Source organism: Scyliorhinus torazame, chromosome 7, assembly GCF_047496885.1.
Source record: "Scyliorhinus torazame isolate Kashiwa2021f chromosome 7, sScyTor2.1, whole genome shotgun sequence".
NCBI classification, from domain to species: Eukaryota; Metazoa; Chordata; class Chondrichthyes; order Carcharhiniformes; family Scyliorhinidae; genus Scyliorhinus; species Scyliorhinus torazame.
The window spans coordinates 30706046-30733844 of record NC_092713.1 but is presented as its reverse complement, the minus strand read 5'-3'; the positions used below and the strand labels follow the sequence as shown (position 1 = coordinate 30733844).

Sequence of the window (27799 nt, the reverse complement as noted above, 5' to 3'; positions counted from 1 at the left end):
AATCGGAAACATCAAGGGTTCCTACACTGAGCTCTGGGAACACCACTTTCAACTGGTCTCCAGTCTGAGAAATGCCCATCTATACCTTCCCTCTGTTTCCTATCTCTTAGCCAACTTCTAATCCATGCTGCCAAGGACCTATCAGTCCCAAACATTTTTAATTTGTTAACCAACCTGCCATGTGGCACCGTAAATGCTTTCTGAAAGTCCAAATATACAACATCCTCGGTACTACGTTCATCTCATCAAAGAACTCAATTAAATTTGAACCCAATGAGACAACCAATGAACCGGAACAGCAGACCGAGAGATCTGCGGTGCGGCAACTGAAGAGGAAAGAGTCGAATTAGACCCCTCCGGAAGGCCGCTGCCCGAGACTCGACATGTATGCTCAAGCCGTCAGGAGTCGCGTCAATGCCAGATTCATCAGTCGCATTCACAAGACAGCAGCGAACGTCACCCAAGCACAACACAATGCCACCCGCGCTCTCAAGACCAACCGCAACATCGTCATCAAGCCAGCAGACAAAGGAGGGGCCACTGTCATACTGAACAGAACGGACTCCTGCAACGAAGTATACCGATAACTCAACAACCAGGAACACTACAGACAGTTACCCGCAGATCCGACCAAGGAACACACCCACCAACTCAACTGACTGATCAAGACCTTTGATCCAGACCTTCAGAGCACCCTACATGCTCTCATCTCACGTACTCCCTGCGTTGGAGATCTCCACTGCCTCCCGAAAATACACAAGGCCAACACACCAGGCCGTCCTATCATATCAGGCAATGGGACCCTGTGTGAGAACCCCTCTGGCTACATCGAGGGCATCTTGAAACCCATCGTGCAAGGAACGCCCAGCTTTTGTCGCGACAGGACAGACTTCCTACAGAAACTCAGCATCCATGGACCAGTTGAACCAGGAACATTCCTCGTCACAATGGATGTCTCGGCACGCTACACCAGCATCCCCCATGACAATGGCATTGCTGCAACAGCCTCAGTACTCAACACCGACAACTGCCAATCTCCAGACGCAATTCTGCAATTCATCCGTTTCATTCTGGATCACAACGGGATATGGCGCTCGACTCATCGATCAACAGTTCCAACGCGCCACAGCAAAAAGCACACCAACCTCCTCAGAAGACAAACATGGGACACAAACGACAGAGTACCCTTTGTCGTCCAGTATTTCCCTGGAGCGGAGAAACTACAACATCTTCTTCGCAGCCTTCAACAAGTCATCGATGAAGACGAACATCTTGCCAAGGTCATCCCCCACTACTTACCTTCAAGCAACCGCACAACCTCAAACAAGCCATTGTTTGCAGCAAACTACCCAGCCTTCAGAACAGTGACCACAACACCACACAACCCTGCCATGGCAATCTCTGCAAGACGTGCCAGATCATCGACATGGATACCACCATTATACGTGAGAACACCACCCACCAGGTACGCGGTACATACTCGTGTGACTCGGCCAACGTTGTCGATCTCATACGCTGCAGGAAAGGATGTCCCGAAGCGTGGTACATTGGCGAGACCATGCAGACGCTGCGACAATGGATGAATGTCCATCGCGCGACAATCGGCAGGCTGGAATGTTCCCTTCCAGTCGGGGAACACTTCAGCAGTCAAGGCCATTCAGCCTCTGATCTCCGGGTAAGCGTTCTCCAAGGCGGCCATCAGGACGCACGACAACACAGAATCGCCGAACAGAAACTTATAGCCAAGTTCCGCACACATGAGTACGGCCTCAACCGGGACCTTGGATTCATGTCGCATTACATTCAACCCCCACAATCTGGCCTGGGCTTGCAAAATCCTACCAACTATCCTGGCTTGAGACAATTCACATCTCTTTAACCTGGGGTTACCCCTCTCTCTGGATCTGTAAAGAGACTTAATTATCTTCAATTGCTCGCATTCAAAGCATTGTCTTGCATCTTTGACTTTGGCTGTATATATGTTTCTGGAACCTACCTCTTCATTCACCTGAGGAAGGAGCAGTGCTCCGAAAGCTAGTGATTTGAAACAAACCTGTTGGACTTTAACCTGGTGTTGTAAGACTTCTTACTGTGCTCACCCCAGTCCAACACCGGCATCTCCACATCAATTAAATTTGTCAGACATGACCTGCCCTGGACAAATGGTCTAACTGGTTCTCATTTCCTCAGGAACTGGTTCTTTTACCCATCCTCAAAGTATTTTGTCTCTCACTCTGGACAGAAGTGGATTTTGATTTAGCCAGTTACTGATGTGCTTGACCGAGACTGCAGTTTGTCGAAAGTGTTTAATGCCATGATGATTTCTTGCGGTACTGGAGTACAGCTGATACTTTCTTGCAAGGGTAGGTGGCTAGGAGCATCTGCATTTACTCTGTGTGTTCTAGGTCGGTGTTTAAAGTACATTCATAGGCAGACAGAATTAACTCCCATCATTGAATTCCTGCTGAGGTGATTGTGGGATAGCCTTCTCCTCTTTGAAGAGACCCAAGAGCGGTTTGTGGTCAGATGGTAAAATAATGTAAGTACTGGTGGAATTTCTTAACGCCAAAGACTATTGATATTCCTTCCTTCTTTTTTTGTGAGGGGCCTTTTCGGCCTCTGAGAAGGTTCTTGACACAGAGGCTGTCGGTCTTTCAGAGCCATCGCCCATCTCATGGGGCAACACCGTGCCAACACCGTATGGAGAGGCACCAGGTCAACATCAGTTCTTTAGAAGGAGCAAAGGTACCAACAGGTTTGAGGAATGCAGCAATTGCTTTACTCTGTTGAAAACTTCCGCCTGGGGAGCCTTCCAAGAACAACAATGGGGTTTCTTTAGCAGAATTTGCAAGGGGGCCAATTCCGTTGATAAGTTTGGTAAAAAAACGTCCATAGTACTTTACCATCCCCAGAAGCGATTTGAGATCAGTTATGTTTGTAGGTGGCACGGTGGCACAGTGGTGGCACTGCTGCCTCATAGATCCAGGGTCCTGGGTTCAATTCCGGCCTCGGACGACTATCTGTGTGGAGTTTGCACTTTCTTCCCGTGTCTGTGTGAGTTTCCTCCGGGTGCTCCCGTTTCCTCCCACAGTCCAAAGATGGGCAGGTTAGGTGGATTGGCCATGCTAAATTTCCCCTTAGTGTCCAAAAGGTTAGGCAAGGGGATAGGGTGGAGGTGTGGGCTTAAGTAGTGTTCTCTTCCCAAGGTGTGGGCTTAAGTAGTGTTCTCTTTCCAGGGTCCGGTGCAGACACAATGGGCCGAATGGCCTCCTTCTGCACTGTAGCATTCTACAGGTGCCTCCTTTATCACCTTGACTTGTCTTCCACGGGGTGTAATCCTTGTGCATCTACACAGTGCCCCAGGTGGCTCCCTTCAGTAGCTTGAAAGGTGCACTTCACTTTCTTGAGGCGAACTCCAGCTTCCTGAAATCTCTTTAACACCTTCTCTAAGGTTACTGGATGCTCGGTCTCTGTCGATCCAATTAAAAGGACATCATCAAGGTATACTACAACCACGGTGACCCCTGTAGCATACTCTAGCATACTCTCCATTCTCTTTTGGCACATGCCAAAGACACACCAAAAGGCAGAACATCCCTATACTGAATGATGGCAAAGATTAGCACATCAAAGCGAAAGAGAAGACATTAGTGTAGCCATCTTCAGACATAGCTGCGAGTGGATGATCCATCGCAGCCTCTTCCAGCATCACAGATGTACCAGCATCACTGATGTCTGTCTTTAACCAATCTGATTCACTCCACGTGATATCAAGAAACGGCTGAAGGCACGTGGTGATATAGCAACGCTGAAATCCAGTTCTTCATCTGCATAATGTGACTTTCAATATGACACTGCCATATTGCCATTGTCATGTATTAATTGTTCCGCTTTGTACCTGCCACCTACTGAGAGCTTCTCATAACATTGTAAAGTATAAGCACAAATCCCTTTTTTTATTAGAAGCTCGTGGGTCACAAGATAGCTTTACCTTACTATTATATTGAAGAATGGCCTGGTGTGGAATCTGCTTATTAATAACAGTTTGTTTCTTTAATAAAAGTAGAGAAGGAAATCACCAAATGTAAAAATCAAAATGGATTCAAAAATGAGACGGTGGGCTACGATTTTGAAACATCTTGGGACTGTGCTCGGAGTTCCAATTCATGTCCATCTGGAAGTTCACTTGAGTGAAATGACAGGTAAAAGTCAGCTGGCATCAAGATTGCACAAAGATGTTCACAAATCCAAACAAGATATGCTTCGTGAGCTCAAATCAGCCGGGGAAAGAGATGTGTCCCCAATGTTGATTTATTGCAATGGAAAATAATTTGGTACGAAATGTAATCTGGCAGAATGTGAAGTTTGAGCTGGGCTTATGCAATGCTGCATCATTTGTCTCTCACTTCTATAAATCAAATTAAGTGTTGAATAGAAAAGCTGGAGATTTGATAAATACGCATAGACAGCAGTATGCAGTAATATTCAGATTATAATATTCAGTAATATCTGGCACAGCATTCAGATAATCAACCCGACAGTGCTGAATCTTGTTCTAACTGTGATTCCTTGTGGAATAATTGTAGCTAACTCGGAATATCTGACAGAGGTGAGAACTGATTACTTACTGCTTTCGTTTATTTCATTCCAAACATAACTTTCTGAAATTTATGCATCTTCAGTCAGTGAGGTTCTCAGGCAAAAGCAACGTTTTCAATTGTCCTTGTGAAGATAGTGGCCATCCACCTTCTTGAACCTTTGCAGTCCATGTGGCGTAGATACGCCCACAGTGCAGTTAGGGAGGGATTTCCAGGATTTTGACACATTCCAAAGGGATATATTTCCAAGTCATGATAGTGTGCTACTTATGAACATATGAATTAGGAGCAGGTGGTTGGCCCATTGAGTCTGTTCTGCCATTTGATAATACCTGATTGTGGTCTTTACATTCCTGTTGATTCCACTTGTCAGTCAAGAATCTATCTAACTCAGCCTTAAGAATATTCAATGATCCAGCCCCTTCTGCTCTCTGGGGAGGAGGTTCCACAGATCTCTGAAAGTAAAGATTTCTCCTCTTCTCTGTCTTAAATGGGAGACCCCCTTATTTATAATCTGTGCCCCCTAGTTCCAGTGTCTCAATTGGGGCAAAATCTCCTCAGGACCCAGTACTTTGGGCTGTTTAGCACAGGGCTAAATCGCTGGTTTTGAAAGCAGACCAAGGCAGGCCAGCAACACGGTTCAATTCCCGTAACAGCCTCCCCGAACAGGTGCCGGAATGTGGTGACTAGGGGCTTTTCACAGTAACTTCATTGAAGCCTGCTTGTGACAATAAGCAATTTTCATTTCATTTCATTTTCATTTCATTTCACTAAGATCACCTCTCATTTCTCTAAACTCCAATAGATACAGGTCCAACCTGTCCAACCTTTCCTAACGGGACAACTCCTTCATCCCGGGATTCAACCCAGTGAACTTGCTCTGAATTAATTCTTTTAATTCTCCATTTCCACATTTTCCTTCAAAAGGTACACCCCACCCACAAACAGTAAACGGTAACAAATACAAAATCAATCCCCTTAACAATACCAACGATCCCATCCTCCCACCACCCCAAACAACGGCCCACCTGTCAATATATGCATCCAATAAAACAAACCCTCCCACAGTGGCAACAAAAAAAAAAGGAGAAAAAGAAAAAGGAGTCCAGGACCGCCCATGGTCACCATTAACCTACAGAGTCCTCTCCCCCTCCCCCCCCCCCCGACACTCAATGCCCTCCAACCTCTGAAAGAGTACTGTACCCCAGTCTCCAACTCCTCCCGTCCAGTACCTCTTGTACAACTCCTCCCCCCAACCTCGGTTCCTTCCCCCCAACTTTCCATCCTGGATAGACCACTCATAGAATTTACAGTGCAGAAGGAGGCCATTCGGCCCATCGAGTCTGCACCGGCTCTTGGAAAGAGCACCCTACCCAAGGTCAACACCTCCACCCTATCCCCATAACCCAGTAACCCCACCCAACACTAAGGGCAATTTTGGACACTAAGGGCAATTTATCATGGCCAATCCACCTAACCTGCACATCTTTGGACTGTGGGAGGAAACCGGAGCACCCGGAGGAAACCCACGCACACACGGGGAGGATGTGCAGACTCCGCAAAGACAGTGACCCAAGCCGGAATCGAACCTGGGACCCTGGAGCTGTGAAGCAATTGTGTTATCCACAATGCTACCGTGCTGCCCACCCTGTTCTCCCAGGCTCCGATGGCCGCAGCCCCTCCCTCCACCTCACTCCCATTCACTGGCCGGCTTAAACTGGCCAGCGTGGAGGCCCCCGCCCGGGTCCCTTTCCCCCTTGCCCGGCCCTAGGAAAGCCCAGAAATCCTCTTTTAGCACACACACCCCGCATATCCACCTACACTCCAAAGAGCCCCCGTTTCGAATGGAAGTCCCATCCCTTCCCTTGTCCAAATATATACAACATTGTCTCCTTTGGCCCATACACCCGCACGCAGTGAAACAAAAAAGAAGAAAATACAATCATGAGGTTACATCGGCACATGGCAGGCAATTGAACACAAATGTGAGGAGGCTCCTGAATATTATTATGATGCCCTCGGAAGGAGGGGACGCAGAAGTAGTGGCTGCGATGGATGCAGAGTAAGCCTCTCACCGGGTGGAATGGGAGTACCTGTGGGAAGTGTTAGGTAGATTTGGATTTGGTGAGCGATTCACAGGGTGGGTCAAGCTACTGTATCAGGCCCCCGTAGCAAGTTTATCCACGAACCGGCTGGGGTCGGACTATTTTAGACTGCATCCAGGAACGAGGCAGGGGTGCCCCCTGTCCCCGCTACTGTTTGCCCTGGCAATTGAGCCATTGGCCATAGTGCTGAGGACTTCAAGAAACTGGAGGGGGCTGGCCCGGGGGGGGAGGAGCTTTAATAAGCTAGATGTTTCCCCCAGCAGCTCAGGTACCTCACATGACCCAATCTGTAACATTGGCCTATCATATTTTACTATAACATCAGCAATGCTCAAAATAAATATTTTTTTTAAAAATTGTTTTTATTAAAGCTTTTTTCAAACAGAATTTTTACATAACTAATAGCAGAAAAATAAACAAAAACTATTTAACAAAACTAGGTGGCTGTTGTCATTATACAAAAATAAAATATACGTTAAATCGACAGTTCCCCCACCTGAGCCCCCCCCCACCCTGATTGCTGCTGCTGCTGACATTTTACCGCTCCCCTAGAAAGTTGCCACCGCTGGGAGAACCCCAGCAAGGACCCTCTCAAGGCGAACTTTATTCGCTCCAGACTGAGAAACACAGCCATGTCGCTAACCCAGGTCTCCACACCCGGGGGTTTCGAGTCCCTCCACATTAACAAGATCCGTCTCCGGGCTACCAGGGAGGCAAAGGCCAGTACCTCGGCCTCTTTCGCTTCCTGCACTCCCGGATCCTCCGACACCCCAAATATCACTATTGTTGGACTCGACTTCACCCGCATGTCCAAAATCCTGGACATAGCCCTCGCAAAGCCCTGTCAGAATTCTTTGAGCGCCAGGCATGCCCAAAACATATGGACATGGTTCGTCGGACTCCCTGAACACCTCGCACACCTGTCCTCCACCCCAAAGAACTTGCTCATTCTCGCCATTGTCATGTGAGCCCGGTGTACCACCTTAAGCTGAATTAAGCTGAGCCTGGTACATGATGAGGAAGAATTCACCCTGCCCAGAGCGTCGGCCCACAGGCCCTCATCTAGGTCCTCGCTCAGCTCCTCCTCCCACTTGCCCTTCAGCTCCTCCACTGAGGCTTCCTCCGCCTCCTGCAGCTCTTGGTAGATGCTCGACACCTTCCCCTCTCCTACCCAGATGCCAGACACCACCCTGTCCTGTATCCTTTGAGGGGGTAGCAACGGAAATGTCCCCACCTGTTTTTTGAGAAAGTCGCAGACTTGGAGGTATCTGAAGACATTTCCCGGGGGTAGGCTGAACTTCTCCTCCTGAATCACTCCTGGGACGCAGTCCTCTGTCCTGGTAGCCAAAACAGATAGTAAAAGTTTCCACAAATATATAAAACAAAAAAGAGTGGCTAAGGTAAATATTGGTCCTTTAGAGGATGAGAAGGGAGATTTAATATTGGGAGATGAGGAAATGGCTGAGGAACTGAACAGGTTTTTTGGGTCGGTCTTCACAGTGGGAGACACAAATAACATGCCAGTGACTGATAGAAATGAGGCTATGACAGGTGAGGACATTGAGATGATTGTCATCACTAAGGAGGTGGTGATGGGCAAGCTAATGGGGCTAAAAGTAGACAAGTCTCCTGGCCCTGATGGAATGCATCCCAGAGTGCTAAAAGAGATGGCTAGGGAAATTGCAAATGCGCTAGTGATAATTTACCAAAATTCACTAGACTCTGGGGTGGTCCCGGCGGAATGGAAATTAGCAAACGTGACACCACTGTTTAAAAAAGGAGGTAGGCAGAAAGCGGGTAATTATAGGCCAGTGATCTTAACTTCGGTAGTAGGGAAGATGCTGGAATCTATCATCAAGGAAGAAATAGCGAGGCATCTGGTTGGAAATTGTCCCATTGGGCAGACGCAGCATGGGTTCATAAAGGGCAGGTCGTGCCTAACTAAGTTAGTGGAATTTTTTGAGGACATTAACAGTGCGGTAGATAACGGAGAGCCAATGGATGTGGTATATCTGGATTTCCAGAAAGCCTTTGACAAGGTGCCACACAAAAGGTTGCTGCATAAGATAAAGATGCATGGCATTAAGGGTAAAGTAGTAGCATGGATAGAGGATTGGTTAATTAATAGAAAGCAAAGAGTGGGGATTAATGGGTGTTTCTCTGGTTGGCAATCAGTAGCTAGTGGTGTCCCTCAGGGATCAGTGTTGGGCCCACAATTGTTCACAATTTACATAGATGATTTGGAGTTGGGGACCAAGTGCAATGTATCCAAGTTTGCAGACGACACTAAGATGAGTGGGGAAGCAAAAGCTGCAGAGGATACTGGAAGTCTGCAGAGGGATTTGGATAGGCTAAGTGAATGGGCTAGGGTCTGGCAGATGGAATACAATGTTGACAAATGCGAGGTTATCCATTTTGGTAGGAATAACCCCAAAAGAGATTATTATTTAAATGATAAAATATTAAAACATGCTGCTGTTTTAGACCTGGGTGTGCTAGTACATGAGTCACAAAAAGTTGGTTTACAGGTGCATCAGGTGTTTAAGAAGGCAAATGGAATTTTGTCTTTCATTGCTAGAGGGATGGAGTTTAAGACTAGAGAGGTTATGCTGTAATTGTATAAGGTGTTAGTGAGGCCACATCTGGAGTATTGTGTTCAGTTTTGGTCTCCTTACTTGAGAAAGGACGTACTGCTGCTGGAGGGTGTGCAGAGGAGATTCACTAGGTTAATCCCAGAGCTGAAGGGGTTGGATTACGAGAAAAGGTTGAGTAGACTGGGACTGCACTTGTTGGAATTTAGAAGGATGAGGGGGGATCTTATAGAAACATATAAAATTATGAAGGGAATAGATAGGATAGATGCGGGCAGGTTGTTTCCACTGGCGGGTGAAAGCAGAACTAGGGGGCATAGCCTCAAAATAAGGGGAAGTAGATTTAGGACTGAGTTTAGGAGGAACTTCTTCACCCAAAGGGTTGTGAATCTATGGAATTCCTTGCCCAGTGAAGCAGTTGAGGCTCCTTCATTAAATGTTTTTAAGATAAAGATAGATCGTTTTTTGAAGAATAAAGGGATTATGGGTTATGGTGTTCGGGCCAGAAAGTGAAGCTGAGACCACAAAAGATCAGCCATGATCTCATTGAATGGTGCAGCAGGCTCGAGGGGCCAGATGGCCTACTCCTGCTCCTAGTTCTTATGTTCTTATGATTTAGAGTATCCAATTCTTTTTTTTTCCAATTAAGGGGCAATTTAGTGTGGCCAATCCACTTACCTTGCACATCTTTGGGTTGTGGGGGTGAGACCCATGCAAACACGGGGAGAATGTGCAAACTCCACACGGACAGTGACCCGGAGCCGGGATAGAAACCCGGCTCCTCGGTGCCGTGAGGCAGCAGTGCTAACCATTGCGCCACCTTGCCACCCACATGGAGTAAAGATATAAATGAAAGTCACGCTTTGGTGGTATTGGAATCATCAATGAATGGACTATTTTAATCATAGAATCATTATTAGAATCATGGAGTCCTTACAGTGCAGAAGGAGGCCATTCGGCCCATCGAGGCTACACCAGCCCTCTGAAAGGGCACTCCTCCCAAGCTCACTCCTCCACCCTATCCCAATAACCCCATAACCTAACCTTCACATCTTTAGACAGGAAGGGGCAATTTAGCATGGCCAATCCACCTAACCTACACATCCTTGGACACTAAGGGGTAATTTAGCATGGCCAATCCACCTAACCTACACGTCCTTGGACACTAGGGGGTAATTTAGCATGGCCAATCCACCTAACCTGCATATCTTTGAACTGTGGGAGGAAACCGGTGCACCCGGAGGAAACCCACGCAGGCACGGGGAGAATGTGCAAACTCCACACTGTCACCTGAGGCCGGAATGGCAACCGGGTCCCTGGCGCTGTGAGGCAGCCGTGCTAACCACTGTGCCACCGTGCCGCCCCATAGTATTCTCATAAAAGTGAGGCTTACCCTCCATTCTTCATGACATTGAAACAGGGGTTAAATTCAGAATTGGCTACATTAGTGTTATTTCACTACTCACACGGAACAATACAAAATTAGTCTCAACGGGCACTGCTATGCAGGCTACAGCAAGTCAGCGAATTATAAGAAAAACAGCTCAAATCTCTGTGGTTCACAGCAGGTTTAAAAATGTGTATAAAGATCACCAACTAGTTTATATCAATTGGAAGCATTTCAACACTTAATCACATATCTCAATTACCATTACTTTCCAATTCAGCACAAACCGACCTCCAGCCTGCTGTGGACACGGGCTATCGTTTTCCACTCCTGCACAGTTTGTATTCTCTTGTTGAACTACCCTGACACAGCTCTTGTGTGACTCATGGTGTCCTTTGTTGCTCTGACCCTATCACAGTGGGCTAGAGGACATGGGCAGGGCAATTACACATAGCATTCCAAGAGCAGCACGTCAGTCCCAGATGAACCCCCCGCGCCATCCTCTGGTTGGCAATCCGGGTCCTGGTTCAACAGTGAACGTTATTACAACTTTTCAACAATAATTGGACTGGGCATTCAAGCTGTCAGCAGTTAAAACGGACGTAGCAGCACAATGAAAACAAAGGAGTAATAGAACCTCAATTACTTAGACACTTTGAGAATAATGTCTAACTTTGAAATGCCTGTAATATTGGCATGTTGGTATATGTCTCATTTGGACACATAGAATCCCTGCAGTGCAGAAGGAGGCCATTCGGCCCATCGAATCTGCGCCGGCCCTTGGATAGAGCGCCCTACGTAAGCCCACACCTCCACCCTATCCCCGATACAGTTCAAAGTGGTACACATGACTCGGGAAGAATGTGTGGGTTCTTCCAGGGAGTGACAGACGAGTGTGAGAAGTGTGGGCGGGGACCAGCGAATCATGTTCCTATGTTCTGGGGCTGTGAAAAGTTGGGGAGATTTTGGGTGGGTGTGTTTGCGGCGCTACCAAGGATAGTGGGGGAGGACATTGAGCAGGTCCCATTGGTGGCGATATTTGGGATATGGGAGAAGCTGAAGCTGATGGAGGGGAGGAAGGGCGATGTTGAGGCCTTCGCCTCTCTGATTGTCTGACGAGGAATTCTGATTGCCCGGCGGTCAGCAATGCCACTGGGGGTGGCGGCTCGGCTGGGGGACTTATATGGCTTTCTTCGGTTGGAAATGATTATGAGTTAAGGGGTTCAGCGGAGGGCCTCGAGGCAAGGTAAGGGGTGTTCGTGTCCGTGTTTCAGGAGCTGTTCATCTTGGGGGGTGAGGGAAAGAAGGCGGGGGGTGAAAAAGGGAAACATTTGTACAAACTGTATAGTGGTGTGTTGGGGCATTTGTTCCCCAAATTGTTCATGTTTTGTAACCTTTTGTATACATTTGGAATAAAATACATTTTAAAAAAAGACCCCCCCCCCCAATCAGGGACCCCCATCAGTCAGCCTTGCCTGAAAGATGACGAGCAATGTAGGCAGTGGGGTGAATAATCATTGCATTTTCATTTACCCTTTCCTAAAGTCTGCTGCAGACAAAGGTGTTTAAAGCAGCAGCTGTTACAAGTGTCAGAGGCTTCCTTGAAAGTCAAGTACACTTCAAAGGACTTCAAATCTCTTTACAGGCTTTGAAATGCAACTTTTCTATTCGATTTCACACAGCAATAAATTGCATTAGCCTGTGATTGACAGTTTTATTACTCCAGAGACTGGTGCTTGATGGATTTGCATGAATTCATCTCAGTTTCCCTGCTTTGTTACTAACCACAATGTTTCTAAATATTTTTTCCATGATTAAGAACTCTTCACCACATCAAAAGGTGCTAAGTGCTTTCAGCTGTGAAAAAGAGGAAGTGAAAGCACATAATTGAAGGGGGGCCTGGATTTGCATGTGGGGGGAGGGTGGGCTGCTCAAAATGTCAGCCTAATACCACTATTCCAATGGAATCCGGCGAACTCTCCCCCATGCATAAAAACAGCATGGTGAAGGAGGGAGACTCGCACCTGGGCCCCGCTCCTAGTGCCAGCTGAGTCCAGTAGCGATTCCCCATTGGAGGGAGCACTTAGGCTCCAGGCCCATTTCTACACAATGACATTCAATATAAAGGTGTGTTTAAGGAGATTTGTGCCATGGAGACAGCTTTCTTCATAGCCAATGGCAAACACCATGGGTACAATTCTCCGATGGCTAAAGCCAGAATCCCGAAACGTGATTGGGCGGGGAATTGGATTTGACGCTGAAATCGTGGCGGGTGCCGGTTTCACACCACACTGCAATTCTCCGTTGTCGCGACAGCGGCGTCAATGCGTTCCACTCCGCACGCACAGTGAACGCCATTGGCATATCATTAGTGTCCCTGACCCGGTAGTCTCCGGGGCCTCCGCCACTCTCCATCTCCATCGGGGCGAATTCCCGACGGCGTGGTTCACTTGTGCTTTTAAAAATCGTGAAACAGGTGGCTGCTAAGGGGGAGAGAGGAGGTAATGATGGGCCCAACATCGCCATAGTGTCGCAGCCAATCAGGCAATGTAACTACCTACAACATTCTGAAAGAGAAAAAACAATCTGGTTCACTAATGTCCTTTTGGGAAGGAAATCAGTTGTCCTTACCTGGTCTGGCCTACATGTGACTCCAGACCCACAGCAATGTGGTTGACTCTTAGATGCCTTCAGGGATGGGCAATAAATGCTGGCACGGCCAGCGACATTCACATGAATGAATAAAATAAACGCGATTCAGAAAGCCCTGCATTCCTGAGACCTGCCCTTCAGCAAAGTTAATAATTCAATTCAGAAACATCAGGCCTGCACCGAAAGATTAAATTCCATTTTTATAATGATTATTTTATCTTAAATGGAATCTAGTTCAGTGTATGATCGTGTGGGTGAGTCGTGTGGGTGAGGCATCACGGCCAAGATTTTCTGGCCCCTTCATGGTGGGACCGACCCGCTGTGGGAGTTTCGACGGCTCAGCCAAAAGTCCATTGACTATCAGCGGGACTGGACGGGCCTGTTGGATTGGATTTGTTTATTGTCACGTGTACCGAGGTACAGTGAATAGTATTTTTCTGCGAGCAGCTCAACAGATCATTAAGTAATGAAGAAAAGGGAATAAAAGAAAATACATAATAGGGCAACACAACATATACAATGTAACTACATAAGCACCGGCATCGAATGAAGCATACAGGGTGTAGTGTTAATGAGGTCAGTCCATAAGAGGGTCATTTAGGAGTCTGGTGACTGTGGGGAAGAAGCTGTTTTTGAGTCTGTTTGTGCGTGTTCTCAGACTTCTGTATCTCCTGCCCGATGGAAGAAGTTGGAAGAGTGAGTAAGCCGGGCGGGAGGGGTCTTTGATTATGCTGCAGCTTTCCCCAGGCAGCGGGAGGTTTAGATGGAGTCAATGGATGGGAGGCAGGTTCGTGTGATGGACTGGGCGGTGTTCACAACACTCTGAAGTTTCTTGCGGTCCTGGGCCGAGCAGTTGCCATACCAGGCTGTGATGCAGCCTGATAGGATGCTTTCTATGGTGCATCTGTAAAAGTTGGTAAGAGTTAATGTGGACATGCCGAATTTCCTTAGTTTCCTGAGGAAGTATAGGCGCTGTTGTGCTTTCTTGGTGGTAGCGTTCCACGTCTTTGTTAATCTCTGGGGAAAGTGTATGAGAAATAAACTAACCTACTTCATTTTAAAATACAAAAGCTTGCTGCTGGTGTATTTAAATGGACTCAATCACTCCGAGGATAAGAAAATACTCACATCCACATACAAATATATTTGATCATGGGCAACATTCTGATTCTGAATTCTTAATGAATTTTTATATGCCCGAAATGCAACTTAGGCAAGGCAACAAATGCCAACTCTGTGTAAAACTTGCAAACCATCAGGATTAATGTACTACTTTTCCAGAAACATTTTAGCACAAAACAATCATTTTATTTTCTATCCAACTCACCACAATACAAACGCTTGACATTTGAGGGAGGGGACTAGCAACACTAGGAATAAATGCCAGTAAAGCTGATTTAAGTTATTATCAAAATTGCTGATTTTCTTTGCCATTTAGTTCATGTACATGATAAGAGCGGGGGGTGGGGGGGGGGGGGGGGGGGGAGAGAGAGAGAGGCTGTAAGGAAATAGAGTGGGGGTTGGGGGTGGTAAGGAAACAGCAGTGTAAGCAATAATCCCAACACAATCACTCTGAACATTTAGAAGCCCCCTGCTCAGATATTGGCAGCAGTGACTTTGAGCTGGCCTGTGGCAATGTTTGTCCGTGTTGACAGGTGAGAGGGTGGTCTGTGCTGGGGTTTCTGAACAAGCACATTCAAAGTTTGACCGGGCAGCTTAGACCGTAACACAGTGAGCTAGAAATTCCCGAAAAGTAACCAGTCTTAACGGGCCGCACCTTGCTATCAAAGGGGAAGCTGCAGTGAGGGAAGGAATTTTGATGAAGTGCTCACAATGCGAAAGTAGAGACCTACAGGTAGCACTGCTACTCGTTACACGGAAAAGATCCACATCCATAGAATCCATAAAATCCCTACAGTGTGGAAGGAGGCCAATTGGCCCATCGAGCCTGCACCGACACTGCAAAAGAGCACTCCCCCCGCCCTATCCCCATAACCCCACGCATTGATCATGCCCAATCCACCTAACCTGCACATCCTTGGACTTGGATATATAGACAATCCATTAAAAGTGAGAGCACTACTTAGGATTGATGGTCTCCCTCCAGTATAAGCACAGGTACAACCTGCCTGGAGCAACGCTTCCCGAGGTTTTAACAACGGGTGTGACCCCATTTTAATGCCTCAAGCTTTGTGTGACCCCAGAGTTAAAATCTGGGAGGTACGGGAGTTGTTGAATGAAGGGATTGGGGGAGAAGGCTAGGCTTGAGCAATATTCTGCCAATATTGCTAAATGCATGCAAAAACCTCAATAAAATTTGATACATGGTGAAATCTACATTGTAAATTGACCTCATGCATAATTAACTCTTTATAATTCTCTTTATAACTCCCTTATATTTCTTTCATAAAATCTGAAGTTCCATTTCTGCATGGGCAGGGCATTGATCATACATCACACATGACACACAGAGACACATTTTATAATAGTCACAATAGAGTTTTAATTATCACAAGAAATATCACTGTCATAATAATTTCCTGCAAAACTAGTATGGTGCATGAAGCCTTAAACAGCAAAGACCCCAAACCATCCCCCCCACTACCCCCCAATAACCCGAAGCAAAAGCCCCACTTTGTCCCCTCCCCTTAACAACTGACGGTAACCAACTCTTTAAAATGTAATATAAACAAACCCCCGTCTCTTGTGGAACCGCTTACTCACCCCCCCTCAAAATAAATTTGACCTTCTCCAAATACAAAAACTCCAGCAGATCCCCCAGCCACACCGAGGCATTGGGTGGAGAGGCTGACCTCCACCAAACTGGACCCGCCTCCGAGCAACCAGCGAGTTGAAGGCTAAAATGTCTGCCCCCGCACCTGCCTGCAGCTCTGGCAAGTCCAACACCCCAAATATGGCCCACTGGAGACTGGGCTCCAAATCCATGTGCAGGCTCGCTGACAAGCTAATGAAAAAGGACATCCAAAATTTCTCCAACTTTGGACAGGACCAAAACATATGTACCTGGTGGGCCGGGCCTCTCCCACACCGTTCACAGATGTCCTCCACCCCCTCAAACAATCGACTCATCCTCGTCAGGTGCGTTCTGTGTATCACCTTTAGATGTATCAACCCCAACTTTGAGCAGAGGTTGAGGCATTCACCATCCCCAGCTCCTCCTCCCACTTGGCCGTAACCCTCTCCAACGACACCATATCCTCCTCAAAAACCCTCCCATAGATCACCGAGGTGACCCCCCACCCTCCAGTCCCACCACCGACAGCACCCCCTCCAACAACGAGGAGGGCGGTGCCACCGGAGAAGTCGGGGGAACCTTCTTCGCGAAATCCCGCACCTGCATGCACCTGGAAAACTCCCCCGCCGAATCCCAAACTTCTCCCCCAACTCTTCCAAACTCGGATCGGCATTCAGGGCGACCCCACCCCTAACCTAAAGTGCAGCTGAAATTGCTTCTATTTCTTCAATGTGGCCACCACCACCGGACTCCATATAATATTTCCCTGGGGCAAACGGGAGCGGCGCCGTTGCCAGCGCCCGCAACCCTGACCCTTTACAAGAGCCTGCCTCCATCATCATCCACCAGGCTCCCTGCCCCAAATCCGCACCTTCTCCGCGTTCGCTGTCCAATAATAGTACAACAGGTTTGGAAGGGCCAGGCCCCCTGACTGCCATCCCCTCTGAAGCATTGGAGGGGCTGCTGACTTCCTAATCCTTGCTACCTTACCTGCCCACACAAATGACAAAATCAACCGTTCCACCCCCATAAAAAATGTTTTTGGCAAACAGACTGGTAGACACTGAAATAAGAATAAATACTGCGGCAAAATGTTCATCTTTACCACCTGTAGCCGGCCTGCCAATGACAGGGGAAGTCTGTCCCATCTCTGCAAACCCGCCTTGACCCTACCCACCAGGCTCGTGAAATTTGATTTATGGAGCCGGGTCCAGTCTCTCCCAAATATCTAAAGTGGATAGATGCCAACCGAAATGGCAACCATCCCCAAACCAGCCCCCACTCCTGCCCGTGCCCCCGCAGGAGGTACCAAAAACCATTTACTGTTTTCCAGATTCAACTTATTGTTGTGTTATGTACTCTGGGATGACACAGGCTGCAGCTCGATGCAGCTTTGACCAAAAGATACTCCAGACTTTGAAGTAAGTTCAATGTGATTTATTGAACCATTAGCACAGTTCTGTATGAGTTCGACTCTCCTGCTAATCTTGCTATAGTAACTCAGTCTAACTAACCAGTCTGCTCTAAGCCATGTGGTGGGTGTGATGCTTCTGATCTGCCCCTGTCCTACTCTCTAAGTGTCGCCTGTGGAAAGAGACAGAGCATGTGTGCCCTGTCCTTATATATGGGTTGTGTAATGCCCCCTTGTGGTAGTGTCACCTCTGGGTGTCTTGACACCATTGGTCGTGTCCTATTCTATGTGTTCATTAGCTGTATGTCTGCATGTCATGACGTCTCTGGTGCTCCCTCTAGTGTTTACTTAGTCGTAGTGTATTTACATTAACCCCTTATGTATTTACAGTGATGCATATCACCACATCCCCTTTTTTTCATGTTACATATTTTCTGTACAGTGTTAAAGAAAAATTGAACAAAAACAGGTAAATAAGTGATGACATGTACAAGTTATGATGACTGTGATGACGATACAAGATCAAAGAATAGTTAAGATGACATTGAGGATATTACCATACCAAATAATAGTTATGAGTCCAAAGTTCAGGAATTTACACGGTCGAGTGGCTTTCTTGTGCTGTTATGGAAGTGTCAGTGTTGATGTTGTCATTCCCTTGTGAACGGCGTCAGTGTCCTGGTGTTTACGTAACCAAAAAGTCATCAGGAGGTGTTCAAATGGTCAAATTGTCTGAGGTTGACTCTTTTTTTTAATGCTTGTGGTAGCAATTCTTGATGACATCTTTCCTGAAAGCTGGTTTGCTTGTCCGTAGTGTAACAAACATGAATTGGTAAGATGCGTTGACATGCCATGGTATGTTTGCACTCTCGCCATTGTTCTGAGCTGAGCAGTAACGTTGTCCTGCATGGGCAGAGTTGTACCATGTCGTACCAGTTTTCGTTCTATTGTTGTTGTTAGTGATGTGCTTGTTGTTGTGTTTGTTGCCTCTGATTCCTCGGCGCTCCCCGTCTGGAGTCATGTCCGGTTCACTTGAATCATCTTTGGCTTGTCGATGCCCCCCGTCTGGAGCACTTTCTGGTTCACTTGAATCACCTTTGGATTCTTGATGCTCCCCGTCTGGAGTCATTTCAGGTTCTTGTGGAGAGGCTCAAGTAGATGAGGTTTGAATTAACGTGGTGTCACTGCAGTCACTAGTAGCCTCACTTTGATTGTCGAGTGCCTCTGTACATACTGGCTGAGGTCTGTCAGTCTCGCTGAGATGTCGTACATCTTGTATGGGAATTATGAAGCATTTGTCACTTGTCGCACATACAGTGGGTAGACCTTCAGTGTCTTCTTGTCGGTTAGAATAGCTGGGTAGACTGTCAGAGTCTTCTTCTGGTGGCTCAAGTAATCTGGGTAGACTTTCATAGTCTTTTTGTTGTGCACTTGAGCGTGGCAGACTTGCATTGTCTGCTGCTGGTTACTCAGATAAGGTTGCTAGACCTTCATGGTCTTTTTCATGCAAGGACTGCGCTCTGGAGTCTTGCGTTGCTTTCATCATGGAGTCTGTCAACGAGCTCGCTGTGGAGGCTTACACCGCTCTCTATCTCTTGGCGTCAGGCCGCAGCAGAATCCTGTACTCATGGGTCAGGATGTCGTCTATGCTGGGCTGAGGATCCTCAAATCCGAAGAACCCATCCATGTTTGTGTCAGATGCTTCAATGTGCAACACATCTCGTTGCGGTTCGGATTTGGTACTGAGGTCGCCACGTCCAATGATGAAATCATCGTCTGAGTCGTAGTCTTCAAGGACTAAATCATCTCTTAGGACGGTGCTAACTGCTTGTTGCAGGGTTCTGCAGACCTTACTTTCAGCTACTGGTCAAAGTTCAGGCATTGTGCTGTCGTTCCAGGTGAAAGAATTGTGTTTTCTGGCTTTAAATTTTATTTTCACTATTTTCGGACATTTCCCCTTTAAGTGGGCGTGGTCCGTGGCCCCTGACATCAAGACGCTTGTGACGTCGATGGTAGGAATGGATTGCGCATGCACAGATCGCTTTTCCTTCACTGTGCACTCTTTTCGCAACTGCGCATGCTCGGCTTCTCGCGCATGCGCAAAGCACTGTTTCGCCGGTTCGTGTCTTCTCGGGAACTGCGCACGTGCGGCTCCTTGCGCAAGATGGCTGCCAATCAAAATTGCCGTTTGCTTCTGTTGCAAGCCTACCTTTGCCTCGTGGTGAGTATAGGTGCCAGTTTTACCGATTTCTGTTGTGTTCACCTCGCAGTAGTTTTCAAACTTGTCCAGGACTGTCTGGAAGTCTCTCTTGTCCTGCCCTTTGGAGTACTTGAAGGAGTTGAAGATTTCTGGTGCACTTTCACCCGTAATGGTGAGTAGAAGATCTATCTTCTCAGCATCGGCCACGCCATCTAGGTCAGATGCTACCATGTAAATCTCAAATCTCTGCTTGAATGCACGCCAGTTGGCACTGAGATTGCTGTGGTACCTGAGCTGCTGAGGAACCGGAATCTCGATCATCTTGCCTGGGTGCTGTCACTGGTAGTCAAGGGTCTTGCTGAGTTATATAAATTCAACAGGCACTACTGGTACCATGTTGTGTTATGTACTCTGGGATAACACAGGCTGCAACTCAATGCAGCTTTGACCAAAAATACTCCAGACTTTGAAGTAAGTTCAGTGTGATTTATTGAACCATTAGCACAGTTCTCTATGAGTTCGACTCTCCTGCTAATCTTGCTATAGTAACTCAGTCTAACTAACCAGTCTGCTCTAAGCCATGTGGTGGATGTGATGCTTCTGATCTGCCCCTGTCCGACTCTCTAAGTGTCGCCTGTGGAAAGAGACAGAGCATGTGTGCCCTGTCCTTATATATGGGTTGTGTAATGCCCCCTTGTGGTAGTGTCACCTCTGGGTGTCTTGACTGCCCATTGGTCGTGTCCTATTCTATGTGTTCATTAGCTGTATGTCTGCATGTCATGACGTCTCTGGTGCTCCCTCTAGTGTTTACTTAGTCGTAGTGTATTTTCATTAACCCCTTGTGTATTTACAGTGATATATATCACCACACTTATAACCTGAAATAGCCCCAAATCTCCTAAGCAGTCTAATTATATTCCCCACCGTTGGAGATGTACAGCAACAAATCATCAACATACAGAGACGCCCCATACTCCACCTCCCACCCCTTCCACTTATCCAAGCACCTCAGCGCAATGGCCAAGGGCTCTATTGTCAGCACAAACAGGAGCACCCTACCACGTTCCCCTACGCAACTGAAAATACCCCAAACTCTCCTCATTCACGCACACACTCACGTTCGTTCCCTATATAACAATTTAACCCATGCCACAAACCTAGGCCCAATCCAAAATCTCTCCAACACCGCAAACAAATAACTCCACTCCACACGATCAAACTCCTTCTCCATATCCAATGCCACCACCACCTCCGACTCCCTCCATTATGCCGGAGAGAGTACCACAATTAACAGACGCCACATGTTTGAAGGCAACTGCCTGCTGTTCACATACACCGTCTGATCTCTCCAATCACCTTTGGGAGACACCCCTCCAACCTAAGCCCCAACACCTTGACCAGAATCTTGGCATCTACATTCAGCAGAGATATTGGCCGACATGATCCACACTCCATCGGATCCTTATCCTGCTTTTAACAGCAACAAAATGGATGCCTGTCCCACTGTCTCGGTCAGTGCCCCTTAGCCACCGCATCATCAAACATCTCCACCAACAGCAGCACCATCCTATCCAGAAACTCCTTATAAAACTCCACCAGGAACCCATCCGCACCCGGTAACCTACCGTCTGCATCTTCCTAATCGTTTCCCGAACCGCCTCAATCCCCACTGGCTCCTCCAACCCTGCCCTCTTCTTCTCTCCTACTGTAAGACACTCCAGCACCGCCCCCCCCCCCCCCCCCAAAATATCCCTGGGGGCTCCAACTCCTTTTTTAGAAAACTCCTCAAATGCCTTGTTCACCTGCTCCGGCGCCACCACCAAAAATTATAATCTTTATTAGTGTCACAAATAGGCTTACAAATTCCCCTGCCCCATCCCGGACCCAAACAATCTCTCTCGCAGCCGCCTGCTGGTGGAGGTGGCCCACCAACAAGCGACTGGCCTTCTCCCCATATTCATAAACTACCCCCTTCGCCTGCCTTAAATGCCAAACTGCCTTCCCTGTGGACAGAAGGTCAAACTTACCTGGATGTTCCTTTCTCCTCACCAGAAGATCTGGGGTAGGATCCTCTGCGTACTTCCCATCTACTTCCAAGATTTCCTGCACCAGCCGCCGCCACTCTCTTTCCTCCCTGGCCTCCTGAGTCTTAAACGAGTTGGTCTCGCTCTTTACCATCGCCTTCAGCGCCTCCCAAACTACCGACAGTGAGACTACCCCATTCCCATTGAACCCCATAGAGTCATCAATCACCTTCCCCATCTTTACACAACAATTCAGGTCCGCCAGCAGCCCCACATCCAACCTCCGTGTGGGCCACAGTGCCGGCCCCTTCCCCAGGACCACTTCCACCAAATGCGGAGAACGGCCCGAGATAACAATCGCCGAGTATTCCACTTTCCTCATCCCCGACAACATCGACTACCCCATAATGAAGAAGTCAATCCTTGAATACACACCATGCACCAGCGAAAAGAAAGAATACTCCCTACCCCCAGGATGCAGAAACCTCCACCGCCCCCCCCCCCTCCATTTCCTTTAAAAATGCCCCCCCCGAGGGAGTCAGCGACCATGATTTTGACTTATCTACTTAGGATTCAGTATTGTATTCAAGTTTCCCCCCCCCTTCACCTGGTTCTTCACCGTCAGATGGGGCTCTGTAAGGTGCACCATGTTGGCTTCCAAGCTCTTTAAATGTGAAAAAACTCTTGCTCGCTTCACCGGCCCCCTAAACCTTTGCACATTCCACATTACCCTATGGACCAGAGGTCTCTCATTCCGTTCCCCCCCCCCCCCCCCCCCACCTCCTGTCAATCCTAATCAATGCTCCTGGCCCCACCTGCTGGCGGGGCCCAACCCTACCCCTAGTCACCGTCAGCCAACTGCCTCTCCCCCTTCCCAGAAACCCCCAGCCACTTCCTCTCGAAACCACTTCTCCCATCATCACCCCATCCCCCCACCCTTCACCCCTCCCAGGCCCATCGAAACCTGTCCATACAGGTTCCAATGGCTGCGGGGCCCTCTCCCCACCTTGCTCCCGCTCACTAGCCAACGGGATGGCTCCTGGCAGAGCCCCTTGCCCCCACATACCCAATACCAAAACGAAAACCAACATAAAATCCCTCCCACACCCAGTCCTTCCAAATGCCCCAACACAATAGACCCCCAACAAAGAAGAACCAAATCCCAACATATTACTCCAAAGTCCCAAGACCATCCCCTCCCAAACACAACCTGAAAGCGAGAAAAAGATCAAAACAAACAACGTCCAAACTGTGGCCATCTAAAATGGCCGCCTGCAAAGGATAATGGGAATGGTGGTCAGGTTGGGACACAGACGGTACACAGCCCCTGTGTATTGTGCAAAGGGAAACCTAATTGAAAACTTGCACCTGCTAAAGGTCAATCGCCGATTTCTCCAGGACAATGGGATACAGATCGAAATGTAGCAGGCACGGGCATGCCTAGTTACCTTATATGGGAGTGCATACGTGCCTTGGACAATAACAGCTAAGACCCGCCCAAGCTAACGGGATACCTGCCCCTAATTGGCCAGAATCGATTAGGGTGATCGAAACCCTATCGATCCATTTGATCCCGAGTTGGGACCACCCAAAAGAGCGCAAAAGATTTGGGGATACGAAGAACTGCGCAACCAGTATTCAGTCTCTTTTGGGACCAGCCTCTGCTCCGATCAACTGCAACATATCGACCAGCCAAACTCAAGGACCCACGATCGCTACCTGAACGACGAGCCGCAGCCGAGACCTACCTGAACGACGAGCCGCAGCCGAGACCAACCTGAAGACTTCCAGCCGCCACACATGAGGATCCAGATAAAAGCCTGACAGAGCCGGTCACTTGGAAGTTAAACAAAGATCATTTTAGTTGTTAGGTGTAGTTTAATAAGTAGCCGGGTGTAGGTTATTGCGCATAGAACCAAGCCTATGTTTAATAATAAATTATAGGTGAACTAACATACTGGTTGTGTGGTCATTTGTCCAATACAAGAAACGTACTTGTGGTTCAGGTAAAAGAGCAACACAACTCAATTCAGCCGCAGTCCATCAGCCTTCATGAACGCCTCCATCTCCTTCCCTATGTCTCAAAGTAGTAGTCTCTGGAGTTGTGCAAGACTCTCAGCTTCGTTGTGTAGACCATCGCAAAATGCACGTTGCTCTTACAATGCCGCCTACGCCCTACCAAAGGCTGCCCGTTGTCTTGCCAGCTCCGCCATAAGATCCTGGTGTATACGGATATCAATGCCTTCCCACCTCACCTCTCCATTCTGTTTCGCCCATCTCAGAACTTTCTCCTTCACCTGGGAATTATGAAAACAGACCATCACAGTTCTGGGTGGATCATTTGCCTTTGATTTCGGCTGGAGCGACCGGTGAGTCCTATCCAGCTCATAGAGGGAGGCGTCCTCCTCCTCCCCCAACAACATGGCAAACAGCTCCACAAACGTACTCTGTCGGCCTCCGGCCCTCCAGCCCCTCAGGCAATCCTGCGATCCGCGGATTCCGCCTTCTCCAGGTCCTCCACCTTGGCTCTCAGCCCTTAGTCACCCTCCTCCACTCTCAGCAGCTCCTCACCCAGTGAGGTGAACTGTTCGCTGTGTCGCAAAAATGCCTCCTCCACCCCCTTCAACACCTCCCCTTGCTCCCGCAACCCCATCGCGGCTTCCCAAGGCTTCCTTTGTCGGGGTCAGTGCGTCACCCGCCAACTCCTTGAGCGAGGCCACCATCTCCTTCCGGTGCCTATTGAAATGCTTGCCGAACTGCCGCTCAAATTCAACAGTCATCTCTTCAGCCAGGGTGTCCACAGTAATGGGCGCGGCCCCATCCGGTGAGCTTGCTCCGCCATCTTTCCTCCCACAGCACTCCCCACCGAACCCGAGCTCGCCGATGGACTATCGCTCGGCACATTTTCTCCCTGTATTTTCCTTCTGGATTTTCAAATTCCTTTAGTTACCGCAACTTTTCTAAAGATCAATCGTCCAAAATTTCCCCCCAAATCTGGGTGAAAAGGGCCAAAACACGAAGCACTAGCAGGAACCACCCAACGTGAGACTTCCAACCCACATGTCGCCACTGGAAGCATGAATTATATACTTTTTAAAACTGCATGTGCATATCTCCCAAATGCAGACTAATTTGCACAAGCTTTGGCTGTTGCAATGACAGCAGAGGTTGTAAGCTTGTTGCATCTACCTTACTAGCCAGGTTATTGTGCTTGTGTTGGTTTGGCATTGACCAAAGAGTGGGGGAGTTCATGGAAAGGCGTGGGTTTCTACAAAAGAAAACACACATCTACCTTTTCACCGGCTTTTTCAGCCGCAGCAATTGAGCCTCAGAGAGCACTCCATTAGGCCACGCCCACCGACAGAAAAAAATAACTCAATGATTTAAGGGGCCAATCAGAGTTCTGGACCTCAAAATCCCATCTTGCGACCCCACCTGGGGGGAGGGGGGGGGGTTTGCAATCCCCAGTTTGAGAATCTCTGGCCCAGAGAAAGGTTGCTGACATAGTTGGTGCAGTGAAAGTGGATTTGCTGGCTTGCAGGAGCAAGGCAAAGATACCGGGCTGGATTCTCCGCAGCCCAGCACCAAAATCGCGTTTGCCGCGGGGGGGGGGGGGGGGGCGGAGAATCGCCGTTCCTGACAGGATCACGACCGGCGCCGCTCCGGCAATTCTCCGGGCCCCAGAGAATCGCTCGTCCGTCAATCAAGCTGGGGGGGGGGTCATCGGCAGAGGCCCTCCCAGTGATTCTCCGGTCCCGACCAGCCGGGTTCCCGACAGCGTCGTTCTAACCACATATGGCCGGTCGGGACTGTCATGCGGATGGTCCACGGGCCAAGTCCACCATGGCGCCCGGCGCGGCTGCTGCCATGCGAATGCGCGGATTCGGAACCGAGAGTGCAGGGCAACGGGTGCAGCAATTGGTTTGACATTGAGGTTCAATGAAAAAAATCCGCAGCCAAAGCCGGGTCCCTGTTAGCCCCCTGCGGGTGAGTGAATAGCTCCTTATTTTTTTGCAGGAAACTGCCGGCGTGGGGCCATTGCCCCATTTTTGGAAAATCCAGCCCACCGTTGCTATGCAGTTCTGCTCGCATTCCTTGTGACGAAACACAGATTTATGTTTGAAACCGATGCTCACCCTGCAGACAGCCTTTGGGCCAACACAGGCAATGGGTTAAATGATCTTCTGCGTCCTAAACCTCTATGGCTCTATGGATGGCTTTTAGCTTAATTGCTGATTATGTTAGATGGCCTGAATTATTTTCCTGAATTATTTATCTTGTGATCCCCTGAACAAATTTACATTGTCCTGAAATAGGAGCTTTCAAACATGTGGTGAATGTATTCACCATAATATAAGTTGTCTGTATATTACTGTGTCCTATGGCCAGGGAATAGTAATATGATCTCCTTCCATGTATTGTACTGGAACCCTGGTGGGCTCTGCCTCTGGCTCTGCCCCCCCGGGGCGGTATATAGACCTGCCACCTGTGGGCGGCGCTCATTGTTACAGCAGTCACAGGCAGGCAAGTTCTTGGATAATAAAGCCTATGTTCACTCGTTCTCATCATCTTGTAGTGACTTGATGGTACATCAAAACTATTTTCTGCAGCATTTAAATCCTTGGATTTCCATTGATGTGTGAGTGACATGATGGAGAAGTTAAATGCAGTTTCAAACTAATTGTGAGTCAGCTTAAAGTTGGTGTAGCACTGTACCAGATGGGCTGCGTCTTTATTGCTCATGAGAGAGTGGGACTTTGCAGAAATTCTCAGGCACCACCCAAAGCACACACAGCTGTCACTTGTTGGGATACTCCCCGCGAGCGATAAGTGATGTTGTTACTAAATCGTCCTGGCATTAACATTGATTCTGGTCTGAAAGTCCTCTGAATCATCTGTTACACCATGAGCCAGCTTTGGCCAACATCCGCTTGGCTCAATTCTCCAACTCGGTTCGTTAGAAAAAAAAAATCCTCATGCTTTGTGAAAACATGGTATGGAAATACTTGAAGAAATATGTATCTAATTGTTAAGATTTTTTTTCATTGAACATCAATGTCAAACCAATTGCTACAAAGGGAGGAACTTCTATCTCACTGCAGTTTCAAGGTTTATTTTGCTCCTCCAACTTTATCACTGATATTTCCATTGAATTGAATGCTCAGTGAAGTAAATGAGCCACCTAGCGTGTCGGACTGTAGCAACAGTGGGCACCAATGATCATCATTGTGACAGGCTCGTGAACCACGAGATATTATTATCATATATTCAGCGCCTTGTGTACCGTTTTAGTAAAGGCTGGTCTGCACAGAGAGGTGGGCCAATGGGTTCCTCCCAGAGTGGATGCTGCAAACTATTGTCAGACAGAAATCACAGGAGGCTGTGAGAATGAACCGGAATGAAGACGGGATTTCCTTGTGTCATGTATGGTGCTGGACTAACAACTTTCACCAAGGTAATGGCAAAATTCTGTTCACTGAATCTGGTCACGTGTGGCCTGGCACCAAGGAAAATTAACGATGAAAGTTGCTGGATTGTTATAAAATCCCAGCCAAGTCCTCTGCAAACAAGTCATGCCCACTTGATCTAGCCTACATGTGACTCCACTCTACACAGTTGACTCCTGTGAACACCTGATGTGGTTAACAAGCTATATGGTTGTAAAACCAAATTGCTCTGGGAAGAGACCCGCACCATTCTCAGTTTGCAATAAATGCAGGAGTGGATTCTCCGCTGCCCGCCACCAGTAACGGGGTTCCAGATCCGGTGGAAAATCGAGCGTCGGCTAAGAGCTGATCCCGTTGTGACGCTCCAGTTCCCAGTCGGTGGCGGCAGTGAACTACACGCCCCGCTCCAGCAAGAGGATGCAAATCGGTTATTTGTACCCATTTGCAACCGATTAACAGACTGGAAGCCCGATTCTCCAGGCCCCTCTGATGGTCCAGACCTCTCAGCCGAGCTTCACGCACCCTTGGATTGGTGCAAGTATTTTCAGGCATGTTCCTCACGCGGTGTACCCCGCCGTGCGCAAAGAAGGTAAGAGTGTAACAGAGGTGCCCCCCAAAGTCCATTGGAG

General features: G+C 48.1%; 1 long non-coding RNA gene across 1 annotated transcript in view; it reads right to left on the bottom strand.

Annotated features, from left to right (window-relative positions):
• The window catches only part of LOC140426112 (uncharacterized), a 100074-nt gene extending 89044 nt beyond the window's left edge, over positions 1-11030 (bottom strand). The window contains exons 1-2 of the long non-coding RNA XR_011948129.1: positions 10944-11030; positions 7938-8040 (exon numbers count right to left, since the gene is read on the bottom strand). This is a non-coding gene — a long non-coding RNA (uncharacterized lncRNA). The remainder of the gene's footprint in view (positions 1-7937; positions 8041-10943) is intronic.
• Positions 11031-27799: the final 16769 nt, after the last annotated feature.